Raw genomic sequence first — 11869 nt, 5'->3', positions numbered from 1 at the left:
AACAGACAGCAAGGTGTAGGGTAGGGCAAATTGTATGCTACTGTTTGTTTAAAATAATATACATAATAAATTCAGCAGAGTACTGATAGTGCTGCAAGATAAGATTTTATGGTTCAAATTATATATTATGTCAATCAGACTGTTTTGTTCTCAGGGTTTCCAATATTCTGCTTTTATTACAAAAAGCATCTGAACTTCAGACATCTCTAATGATGTATTACCTGGCATACTGCCACTGAAGCCGTGTAACCACTGTCTTAATGATCTAACTAAATCTCCTCATAATGTAATTAAAAGAGGTGAACATTTTCCCACTTTGGAATACTAGTTACCAAAACTGTCACAGTGTTAAAGTAAAAATGATTCCTTTCTCCTTTTGCATTTCAATTAAAAAGCACATGCATGAGAGAAAGTTGAAAACAAAAAGGGCAACTTTATGCTATATGTTAGGTCAGTGCTCAAGTCCACAGACTACGTTTAAAGGTAAACTTCCTGGTTCTGGTCCTCTAGTAAAAATGGAACTAATGAACCAACTTCATAATTATCAGGAAATACATGTTAGCTATTCATTCATAATCAAATCTTTCAATGATTTCTAAGACTCTTTTGGTATCCTGTTTTGGTTGAGCTAGTTCAGGAGACACACTGGTTGAAAAAGGATTGAGAAAACATGTTTTAAGGTTGGAAGGTCCATCTTTGAAAAATAAAGATTTAAATATAGCCCTTGAAAAGGTTATTTAACCCAGAATTGCTGGACATGACAAGTAGACAGAAAAAAAGAGTCATGTTTAAATGCATAAATAAAAAACTGTTGGTAGGTTTTTCAAAACAGAAGTAATTCTTCCAACTCAAAGACATCTGCTGAAAGTCGAAGTTATCCTACTACATGATTCATATTATTTCTAACATCCAGAACTAAATATTTGATTTTTATGTTTGTTTATTTTATGATGTTACTGTTAAATTTTTATTATCAACCTGAAAAAAAAAAAGAAACAAACTATATAAACATAAGCATGCATGTTTGCTAAGTCGCTTCAGTCATGTCCAACTCTTTGTGACCCCATGGACTGTAGCCTGCTAGGCTCCTCTGTCCAAGGGATTCTCCAAGCAAGAATACTGGAGTGGGTTGCCATGATATGAGTATATACAGAAATGTGGATACAGGCAAAGATGTCTGAACAAGTTTATAAGAAAATAGCAATAACGGGATGGGGGACAAGAGTGTGAGAAACTCTTTACTATATAATCTTTTGCAGTGTTTTTTAACATGTATTACCCATTCTAAGTAAATAAATGAAATTCTGTGTATGAGTGCCTTTCCTATCAGTTCCTTCATCACCATTCCTACAGGGACATTACAATTCTATTAATATCACTCAGCACAGCCAGAGCAAGCATGACCTCAGCTTATAGATGCAGTTTGCACTTGTCTTCCTCCATCTGCACCTCACCTTTCAACACTCTCCTGTCTTTGGCCCAGTCACGTTTCCCCTCATTAGACTATCCAGGACAGGAGCCAAAGAGCTAATTCATACTGTGGTGTAAATGACTGCCACAGTTCACTGCCTTGCTTCTTTCAGGGGTTTTGCCATTTTAATAGGGGCAGAGTCTTGAGCCAGGAGACCCGAGTTCTGATTGAACAGACTGCAGGATGGGCAGCTGTTCATTGTCCAAGTCGAGGTATTCAGCAGCCCTGGGCACCTGCCCTGCCCCTTCCTGTCCCTTTGAGTGGTAAGAGGCAAGAGAGCTAAGTGGGAGGGCTTTGAGAGGCATTAACTGTTGATTCCCCTCTTCCAGGAAGGAGGAGCTGGGATGTGCCTTCCCTGCGGGTAGCTAAACACAGGCTTGCTGAAGTGCCTTTACAGCAGCCTGAGGGGCCTGGGCTGTGATGTGCAGAGAAGAGCAAGGTGACCCTACTGCCATGGCCATCCCCAGCTCTCCCAGCTTGTAGAGGGTGTGTATGAGGACTCAGGAGCCAGTTCCACGAGCTACAGGCCCCCCGTTCTTTATCCAAGCCCCAAGAATACACCTAAGAACAGGTGGAGTCAGGTGGGCATTCAGCCAGAGGAGCTGTCACCTGAGGTTACAGAAGCTGGAAGAGCTCTGTTTCTCTACAGATCCAGCCCAGAATACTGTCCAGATTCTCCACCCTGGGATCCCTAGGACAATGGGGGGTTTGTAAATTAATTGTTAATGAAACTTTCAGTTTGACTTTTGACCAGCAGTCTCTTACTGACTTATTAGTAAATACTAACATGTTTCTGTGAAAATGTCATCAAATAAAATGGAGGAAAACATCTTTTGTAGCTAAGAAAAGCAAAAGGACAAAAAAGGCTGGGGTCTCCCAGCAGGGACTCCTCTTCCTCTGGGTGATGCTGCTCTGATCTTCGTCATTCCCTGCCCTTCCCCAATGCTGCTGAACATGCTTCACTCCACCTTCACACCCCTGGGCGTGTGTGGGTTTCGGCATAGACTCGGGGACCTATTTGGGCATGTGCTGGGCTGCATCCTGCAGGCCTGCAAGCCTTGGAGCTGCCCAGCCATGAGACGGAAGAAAGAGCCTGAATACAGAGAGCAAGACATCAGGGGTTATCAGATAGCAGAGCTTATCTAAGTCTGAAGCCTTATGTCCTGGAGAGACACCCCCTACCCCATACGGCAGACAGGACACGGCTGTAGTCTTGCTATGGGGAAGAGGAAAAAAAAGAGGTTGACGCTTACATGGGGAATTAACATCAAGTTGGCTCATCAGTTACCAGGGAAACCAGTGGCTGGGACAAGGGGCAAGCACGCAGACAGTTATTGATTGGGCCTTATGATTAAAGAGACTAGATAGTGATATGAGAGAAGCAGGAACTGGTCAAGCAGGGGATGGACAGAGAGCAGGAGAGCAGCCATCTTGAACAGCCTGACCACACAGAGAGTGAATCATGAAGAGCTGCTGATGGGGTCTTGGAGAGGAGCTCTTGTGCTCTTCTAAGACACCATGTTCTTCCCTCTCTTGCTGTGACTTTGAGAAGAAGCCATGGCCCCGGAAGCTGTTGGTGCCATCTTGCCATCCTCAGGAGAGTGGGAGTCAGGATGAAGGCAGAGAGGAGGCATAGAAAGAAGCCAGGTCCTTGAGACATTACTGACCTGCTGGCTCGTGATCTTCCTGAAGCCTGCCCTATCCAGACCTTTCAGTTATAGGAACCAGTGAGTCAACTTTATTGTTTAAGCTAACTGAAGCATGATTTTGCTGTCCCAGTTGAAAAATTTCTAATGGATTGCTGAGGCAGGTACTACTGGCAGGAACCAAAGAGCTCTAAGGCTGCCCCATGGGGGTCTGCTCATGCCAGGCCAGGGAACACCTGACCTCCCTCCGACCTGAGAAGACAGTATTGGCAGATTCCACCAACACTGGGATAAACCAGGTGGTGAAGGGAGACCCTCTCCCCCAACAACTCCCTACCTCTCCAGCTATGGGAGCCAGGCCAGGCTTTGAGCCGGGAGGAGAAGTGACTGTTCCTAGGCTGGACAGCAGTCAGCTGCACTGCCTCAGGCTCTCCTCTAAGAAGAGCAGGCTCAGGAGGAATGGGAGGGAGGAAAGACCCTGGGGAAGAGAAGGAACCCCTAAGATAGAGACTGGAATCCAGGCTGTGGCTCAGAGTAGGATCCATGAGCACTGCTGGGGCAGATGGGGTATCTCGAGTATCCTTAATGATAATGTTTTCTTCCCCGTGGAGGCCTGGGGAGCAAAGTTGACTTCAGGGACAGTAAAGATGAAAACCCCCAATTTATCAATTTATACACAAGTGACCCGCCTGCCAATGCAGGAGCTGTAAATATACGGGTTGGATCCCTGAGTTGGGAAGATCTCCTGGAGTAGGAAATGGCAACCCACTCCAGTATTCTTGCCTAGGAAATCCCATGGACAGAGGAGCCTGGCAGGTTTTGGGGAGCTATGGGGTCGCAAAGAATTGCACATGACTGAAGCGACTTAGCTCACACACACACATGATGTAAAACCCCAACTGCTCCTTTCTGGATCCTGACATTCGCCCAGACCGTCTCTAGGACAGTCAGAAGCTGCTAACAGTAGAAGGGAGCTTGGGGAAAGAGGGGCGTATTCAAACTGTACGTCTTTGGTTCGTTTCTATTCCATTTGCAGACAGCACAGAGGCTCAGAGCTCAGACTTGGAGCTAGGCTGCCCGGTGTGAGGAGCAGCTGCACCAGTGTGAGCTGAGGCCAATTGTTTCACCCCGACCCCAGGCCTTGGGGGTATGACCTCCCTCACAGGGTTGTCAGTGAGGCTCCTGGGCACTAATATCTACACACACGTAAGGCATTTCACAGTAATGGCTGTGATTGTGATTATTATTTACTTTAAAAATTGAGGTGTAATCTTGAAACTAATGCAATCAGCTGTGAAATTTTCACAAATGATGTAGAGAGATCAGATCAGATCAGTCGCTCAGTCGTGTCCGACTCTTTGTGAACTCATGAATCGCAACACGCCAGTCCTCCCTGTCCATCACCAACTCCTGGAGTTCACTCAGACTCACGTCCATCGAGTCAATGATGCCATCCAGGCATCTCATGCTCTGTCATCCCCTTCTCCTCCTGCCCCCAATCCCTCCCAGCATCAGAGTATTTTCCAATGAGTCAACTCTTCGCATGAGGTGGCCAAAGTACTGGAGTTGCAGCTTTAGCAATAGCAGGGTCTAAAAACTGCTGGGTCATTAAATAAAATTTCAGCTATTACTTTTGGCCTCCTTTTTCTTATCTTTTATTGGAGCTACTGACATTGAGTCTATATTCCTTTTTTATTCTTCTCCCTGGTATCAGTGAATGTTGGTGGAATTGGAAGAATATGCATAATCATTCCTTGGCTACTGAAAGCTGCTTCATCATAGTTCAGTTCAATTCAGGTGTGACTGAGATGCTCCTATCTGCAGCCCTGGAACTAGGAACGCTTGTGGAGAAAATTCAGCTCACCTGGTTCTTTGGGTTCGATCTTGTATGCTCCAAGTGACCTCTTCACTTCTGTTTGGGTTCACCCTGCAAACCTCCACATTTTCCATGCTGTGTCGGTGGTCCACAGTGTCTCTCCTGAGACCCCTGGAGGGAGATGCTTTGCTGGTGGTGGAAAGAACAGAGCCTTGGGTCACTCCATCTGCTGTCCTAGACTTGTGGCTTCCTCATTTCTCCCTTGAGGGTGCCAGGGACTTGTGGGGGACTCACCATGTCCTACACAGGGGCTCATAAGCTACCTGAGGTTCATACTGGCTGCAGTGAGTCCCCAGAGAGGGCATTTTGCTTTGGGAACAAGAGAAGGGTTGGAGCTTTCCATGTTGTGCCCACACCCCCCCAGACTCTCAAGGACAATGCAGAGGCTACAGTGCCCATGACCCTAGATATAGGTCTAGGCTGTGGTGGGACAGCTAATAGTTGTTTTCTGAATCTCTGAGGATAAGGAGAGAGCATTTCTAGCCTGAATCCAGTGAGGCTGAGTTCTTTGAGATACACAACTGGAGACTAGTTTTCTTCTAAAAGAGATGTGATAGGAAACAAAGGGCTTGCATTTATTCCTGTTACCAAAGGAAAGATTTCCCATGATGTAGTTTAGGTAAAGACTGATGTGGATGTTTGGAAGCCTTGAAATCCAAATGAATAAAACTGACACTATCCAATAGAATTTTCTGATGAAAATGTTCTATGTTTACACAATCCAGTATGGTAGCCACAAGCTACAGGTGACTATTTAGTGCTTGAAATGGGGGTAGTGTAGTTGAAGAACTGAATTTTAAAGGATATTTAATTTTGATTGATTTAAATATGCATAGTCACTAGTGGCTGGTGATGATCACTTTAGACACACAGTTATAGACAACTGACTTTCACTACAGTAATGATTTGGGGAAAGAAAGTAGCATTTTTGAGAGTTGTATTTCAAACACAGTGGTGGATGGTTTCTGTAACAAAATTATCTCATTCAATCCCCACAATTTAGAGGGATAAACTGGGGGCCAGAGAGAGGTGACTGGCCCAAGGTGGCATCCTTAGAGGGCTCAAGGGAAGGGTTCAGCCCTGGGTCTGGTCCATTCTTTCTCCAAGCACCATCCTGTATGCTCTATAATCAGAGAGACTCAAGATGGACTGGAGGGGGTTATCTTACAGCAACAAAGCTAATTAAGGCCAGAAAACACAACTTTGTGGTTACGGAAGTTGGGATTATCTTAAGAGAAGAATACTGAGGGAACCAATCAGTCTTTAGTATTTAGTTTTTGGAGGAGAATAGCAGGCTGCCTCTCTCACCACTACTGAAAGTGGCACTTAATTCTGGCTACAAAGAGCATACAGGAAAAGGTTTTAAAGCCTTACCTCTGTCACGGGGGCACTTCTTTCCACATCTCAGTGAGCCTGAGTGGACTTCAGGTCCCCATGGGCCAACTCTGGTCCAGGACGAACTCAAGCCTTGGGGCACTGTGAGTAGCATTTAGACTAACCAGAAACTGGTGGCTTCTGAAGCAAAAGCCTGTATTCAGATCATCTGTAGATCTCAAAACTGATGTTAACAAAAGCACGCAGTGTGAACAGCCTCTCTGCTCAACCACTCTTGATATGGAGTTATTGCCAAGCTTCAGCAGATGAATAGAATTGTGAGGAAACTCTCTGCTCCACTCAACTGTGGGCAGGAAACAATTCCTTAAAAATCCACCATGAAACTAAAAGTAATTTAGATTGTATAGCTTTGAGGAAAAAAACTTCTCTTGCAAAGATTTGAAAAGAGAGTTTGACATGTAATTGACAACAGATGGATTATTTTTTAATGAAATGAACATGGTCAGTACTGCATGTATTGGATGTTGCAGTTTTCCAAAGTAAGCCGTCATTTTTGGCATGTCACTTGAGTTAAGAACACAGCATCATCGTAGACCAATTATACATATTCTGGTGAACTTGGCATGGCATTTTGTTTTCCCATCACTCACTTAAAACAGGATGTCTGCCATTCTGAGAATGAATTAAAATTCTATTTGGTGATCTGTACACTGTGATGTGAAATAAATTATGAACTGGGACTGCTTTGATGTTCCAAGCAAAAAATATATAAAGCTTGAAATTGTAAAGTTTACATGATGCTGTATTAATTACAGAGTGAAATAAAGGATTTGGAAGTTTGTTTTTTCTTTTTTTCTGGTAGCAATACTTAGAATTTTAGGTTCTTCCAAGAAAAAATCCCCAGTAGTTGTTAATATTTGTATACCATAATTTTCCTGGAGCAAGTGACCTATGAAACTCTGTTTATGGCACTAATGTTTACCAATCAAACTTGCACAGAGTATGTTATCAGGGAAATCAACTCTGCATACCACGGAGGAAGGCCTATGCCCAGCCATGGCAGTCTAGATAACAGGACAGTGTGTTAGAAATCTCACGTTCTGCTTTTCTTTCCCTCCTTACCATTCTTTCCATGGGTTCATTACAGGGCATGAGTCTAATAAAACAAAGTGCTGATAAGTAAATCACCTGAGTAATACGTATAGGACAGTCTCCTACACCATCTGTATACATAGAGGTTGGTGTTCTTTGGAATGTGATGAAGCAGTTTGTGAATCTTTAAGGTAGGAAACCATTCAAGACAGGCTGGGTCTGTGGTGGGTTTAGAAGAGTCGGCAGGTTGGGAGAACATCAAGGGGCAGGCTGTCCAGGCAGAAGGGGAGGCCTGAGCCAGCAAACGAGGGGCAGCAGTAGGGCCACCTGGAGTAAAGTAAACAGCTGGAAGACCTGGTGGCCTGGAAATGGGATTTGTTCTTGGAGGTTCCTCAGAACTTCTGTACACCTAGGCTGAAAAAAGCATACAAGTTGGGTCATATGAATATTTGTTTTGGAAACAGATGTTTTTTGGAAATGGTTTTCATTGGTAACAGAATTATGAATAGGTTTTAGGATTAGGAGGTCCTGTTGCTGGCTAGCATGAGATTCTTATCTTTTGATTCTTACAGGACTAGCAAGTACAGTCTAGTGCACAGGGCTATGGTCTGAGAGGAGGAGGGAGGAGGTCTAGTCCCAGCTTCACCACCCAGACTGACTTCAGTCTCTTCTATGTAAAATGCCTGGTGTGGGAGGAAGGAGATGATAATCAGAGGGAACTGCCAGTTTGGAACACAGGAGGTTGTACTCTAGCTGTGCCCACTCAGTGCAGGGAGACTTGCTAATTGTCTTTTCCTGGGACTAACCTCAGTGACATCTCCCCACCTTCTACAAGAAGCTCAGTGCCCTCTTATGAGCATGCATATTTTAGGTATGAAAAAAATCCAAATGTCCCCCAAATCAATGATTTAATGGCTATTCCTATCATCTGAATTAAACAAAACAATTGAATGGAGATGACTCAGATTTGAAATGGTCAATAAGCTGATGTAGCAGTCAGGAGAGGCTAGGATTCACTGCAATAATGAATATGCTGTAATCTCAGGGCTTAAAATAGCAAAGGCTTATTTGTTGTTCCCATGTAAGTCCATTACTGGTTAGCTGGGAGCCCAGCCCATATCACTGGTTCCAGGAGTGGGCTGCCATATCTGCTTCCTCAGGTGCCGGCTCCTGGATGGGGCTGAGGGGGCAAGAGAGCAAGGACAACTGTCCTCAGGTTCTTGAAGTTCCTGCTGGAAGTGACATTCACTTCTGCTCACCTTGTATGGGCCAAAGCACATCCGATGGCTGGGCCTAACTTCTTCAGAGGGTGGGAAGGTACAATACCATTATGTTCCCCAGGAGATGGGGAGCTAGAAGTATTTGCATGCATGCTTAGTCACTTGGTCATGTCCGACTCTTTGCAACCCCATGGATTGTAGCCCTCCAGGCTCCTCTGTCCATGGAGATTCTCCAGGCAAGAATACTGGAGTGGGTGGCCATGTCCACCTCCTCAAGGGGATCTTCCCAACCCAGGGATCAAACTCAGGAATCCTGCCACTACAGGTGGATTCTTTACCATCTGAGCCACCATGGAAGCCTGAAGTATTTGGAACGGCATGAATGCCTGGCACAACAGAAGTGCCAGGCATGGCCCAGCTTTATCACAAGTCTTTTGGTAACATTATTGGTCTGCTATGCTGCCCTAACAAAGTGCCACAGGCTGGGTGGATGAAATAGCAAAACAATTTTTCTCCCACTTCTGATGGCTAGACGTCTGAGATGAAGATTTGGCAGCATTGGCTTCTTCTGATGCCTCTCTTCTTGGTTTGTGGGCGGCTGTCTTCTCCTGGTGTCCTCACATGGTCTTCCCTCTGTGCACGTCGGTGTCCTAATCTCTTCTTATAAGGACACCAGTCATATAGGACTAGGGCCCATCTCAATGACTTCACTTTACCTTGGTACCTCTATTTGGGGGAGCACAATTCACCCCTTAACAGATACGTAAAAACTGGGGCCTATCTCATGCATTGCGGCTATGACAATACTAGGAGCATGCAAAACTTTTTTTATTTTTGGTTGTGCTGGGTCTTCACTGCTTTGAGCAGAGGCTACTCTCTGTTGCAGTCCAAGGGCTTCTCACTGCAGGGACTTCTCTCGTTGCAGAGCTCGGGCTCTAGAGCACATGGACTTCAGTAATTGTGGCACAGAGGCTCCGTACTTCTGGTTCTCTGGCTTTAGAGCACAGACTCAGCAGCCATGGTGCACAGGCTTAGTGTCTGTGTGGCATGTGGGATCTTCCTGGAACAGGGATCGAGCCCCTGACTCCTGCATTGGCAGGTGGATTCTTTACCACTGAGCCACCAGGGAAGCAAAACTTTTTGATACATCTTATTCCTATACTTGGTGCCGAAACCCTAATGAAATAAATTTCTGCAAACAAGTCATTACTTGCTATGACCTTTAAGACAGATGCTGTGATTAGGATTTAAAAGTTAAAAGAAATTTAAATTCAATGGCAGGCCTATAGCGAAAGCTTTCCTAATTCATCTCATATCCTATATTCTTTCTGAACTTAGACTGTACAGAGTGCAGAAGACTGATTTAATTTTTTTAAGTGTTCGATACCTTTTTCTTTTTTTAATGTACCTTTATTATTTTTTTGGACTGTGCTGGATCTTTGCTGCTGCACGTGGGTTACTCTCTAGCTGTGGTATGCAGGCTTCTTCTTGTGGTGGCTTCTCTTGTTGCAGAGCAGGGGCTCTAGGCACACAGGCTTCAGTAGTTGTGGTGCTCGGGTTTAGTTGCTTCACAGCATGTGGGATCTTCCTGGACCAGGCATTGAACCTGTGTCTTCTGCATTGGCAGGCAGATTCTTTACCACGGGAGCACCAGGGAAGTCCTGATTTAATTTTTTACTGTAATTTTCTTGTGGTCTCTATATGGTAGAAAATCACAGACCAGTTAACTGTTTTTGAATATTTCCCTGCTATTAGCCATTGATCCAGGCTAGTGATTCTGAAACTTGCCCATATAGCAGAATCCCAGGAGGTCTGGGATGTACCTGAGGGTTTGCATTTCTAACAAGTCCCCAGGTGGTGCTGTTCCAGGTCCGGGGACTAGACTGCAAGGAAGGCTGGTGTAGAAATCTGCAGCTGGGATGGTAAACACCATCTTCACATGCTTCCTCATCTGGGTACCTGTATGGTTCATGCAGGTACACACGCTGGCACCTTCTAGGCACAAGTAGGCAAGCGAGTCAGAATTGCGAATCATCTGACCAGGACAAGCTCTTTTGTATTCTTAGTATAAACCATGTATAAACCATGCACTATTATTACTCACTCTGCACCAGGCCTGCCTCCTCTTGGCTCACTTTTCAGTCACTTTATTTTTGTTTTTTAGAACAGAGGGTTCTAGTAGAACATTCTTTGTAACAGTTATGCTAATTCCACCAGTTTTGAAAAAGAAAAAAAGACTTACCCAATCCTTTTTCCATTTCCAACCGGTGCTGTTTTCATAAACAAAATTCCCCGGGCCCAGGGTTAACTGTGACCAGTTCTGCTTTGGGGGATCATGGAACTTCCTGCTAAGACATGACACTCACTCTCTTCTTGACCTCCTTGCCCTCTGTTGGGCTGCAGACTCCGGCCCTGCCACTAGGAATGGTGATGTTTTAGTTCCCCAAGGAGTGGTGATGGCCAGGGAGGTGACAAGTGTACATGCCCAGAACAGATGGCTGAGGCAGGCCTGTTCTCTGCCTTCCCAATATCCGTTGTCCTTTTCTTCCTTACTAACTGGACCCCAGTATTGTTCGGGGTGGCAATGTGTCCCCTAAATACCATGGTAATGCCCTTGCAGCCAACAGTGGCTGTGTGACCCAGTACTGACCAATGACATCCAAGGAGCTTCTGTGTGGGACTTCCAGGGAATGGCTTTTTAGATGGGTCTGGCTCAGCTGGGGTGCTCTTATCCCTTTCCTTTTCCTTTTTTCCCTTCCTAGAATGCAGATGCAAGACTTGGAGTTGTAGCAGCCACTTTGCTACAAGAGCTGCACACGGAGGAAGCTGGAGCAGGAAGAAAGAAAGGACCTGCCTCTTTAATGACTTCCCTGCAGCTGCTGATCTCCAGACTTCCTCTTCTGTGAGAAAACAAACCCCTTGCTCAGCAGGGCCTCCGTCAGGTTTCTGGTTACTCAGTTACCCACAAGGGCTCTGCTTCGGGCAGTGTGGTAGCTGGGAAGGAAAAGAAGTGGTTGAAGGAGGACAGGAGTGTGCTCCCTGCTGCTGTCACAGTAATGAGAAGTGGTGACCACCATTTCCTGAGCACTAACTATAGCTCAAGCATGATGCCAAGCCCTGGACACAGATTACCATGGAGTTGAAAGGAATCCTGAGCTTTATCCAGCCTCACCCTTTCCCCTGAGGATGCCAGACTTGGAAGGAGGGTGGGGTTGGACAACTTACATGG

The 11869-nt window shown here is 45.2% G+C and overlaps 1 long non-coding RNA gene across 2 annotated transcripts in view; it reads right to left on the bottom strand.

Annotated features, from left to right (window-relative positions):
* Positions 1-1018: 1018 nt before the first annotated feature.
* Positions 1019-11869, bottom strand: part of LOC139176363 (uncharacterized) — a 70464-nt gene continuing 59613 nt past the window's right edge. Inside the window, exons 4-5 of one of the 2 annotated variants that reach the window (XR_011560791.1) lie at positions 6368-11634; positions 1019-5122 (exon numbers count right to left, since the gene is read on the bottom strand). This is a non-coding gene — a long non-coding RNA (uncharacterized lncRNA). Of the gene's footprint in view, positions 11635-11869 lie in introns of both variants that reach the window. The other variant, XR_011560782.1, reaches the window with a different exon arrangement.

Source organism: Bos indicus, chromosome 1 (assembly GCF_029378745.1).
Source record: "Bos indicus isolate NIAB-ARS_2022 breed Sahiwal x Tharparkar chromosome 1, NIAB-ARS_B.indTharparkar_mat_pri_1.0, whole genome shotgun sequence".
NCBI lineage: Eukaryota > Metazoa > Chordata > Mammalia > Artiodactyla > Bovidae > Bos > Bos indicus.
Note: the sequence above shows the minus strand (reverse complement) of the source record. Positions and strands in the feature narration are given on the sequence as shown.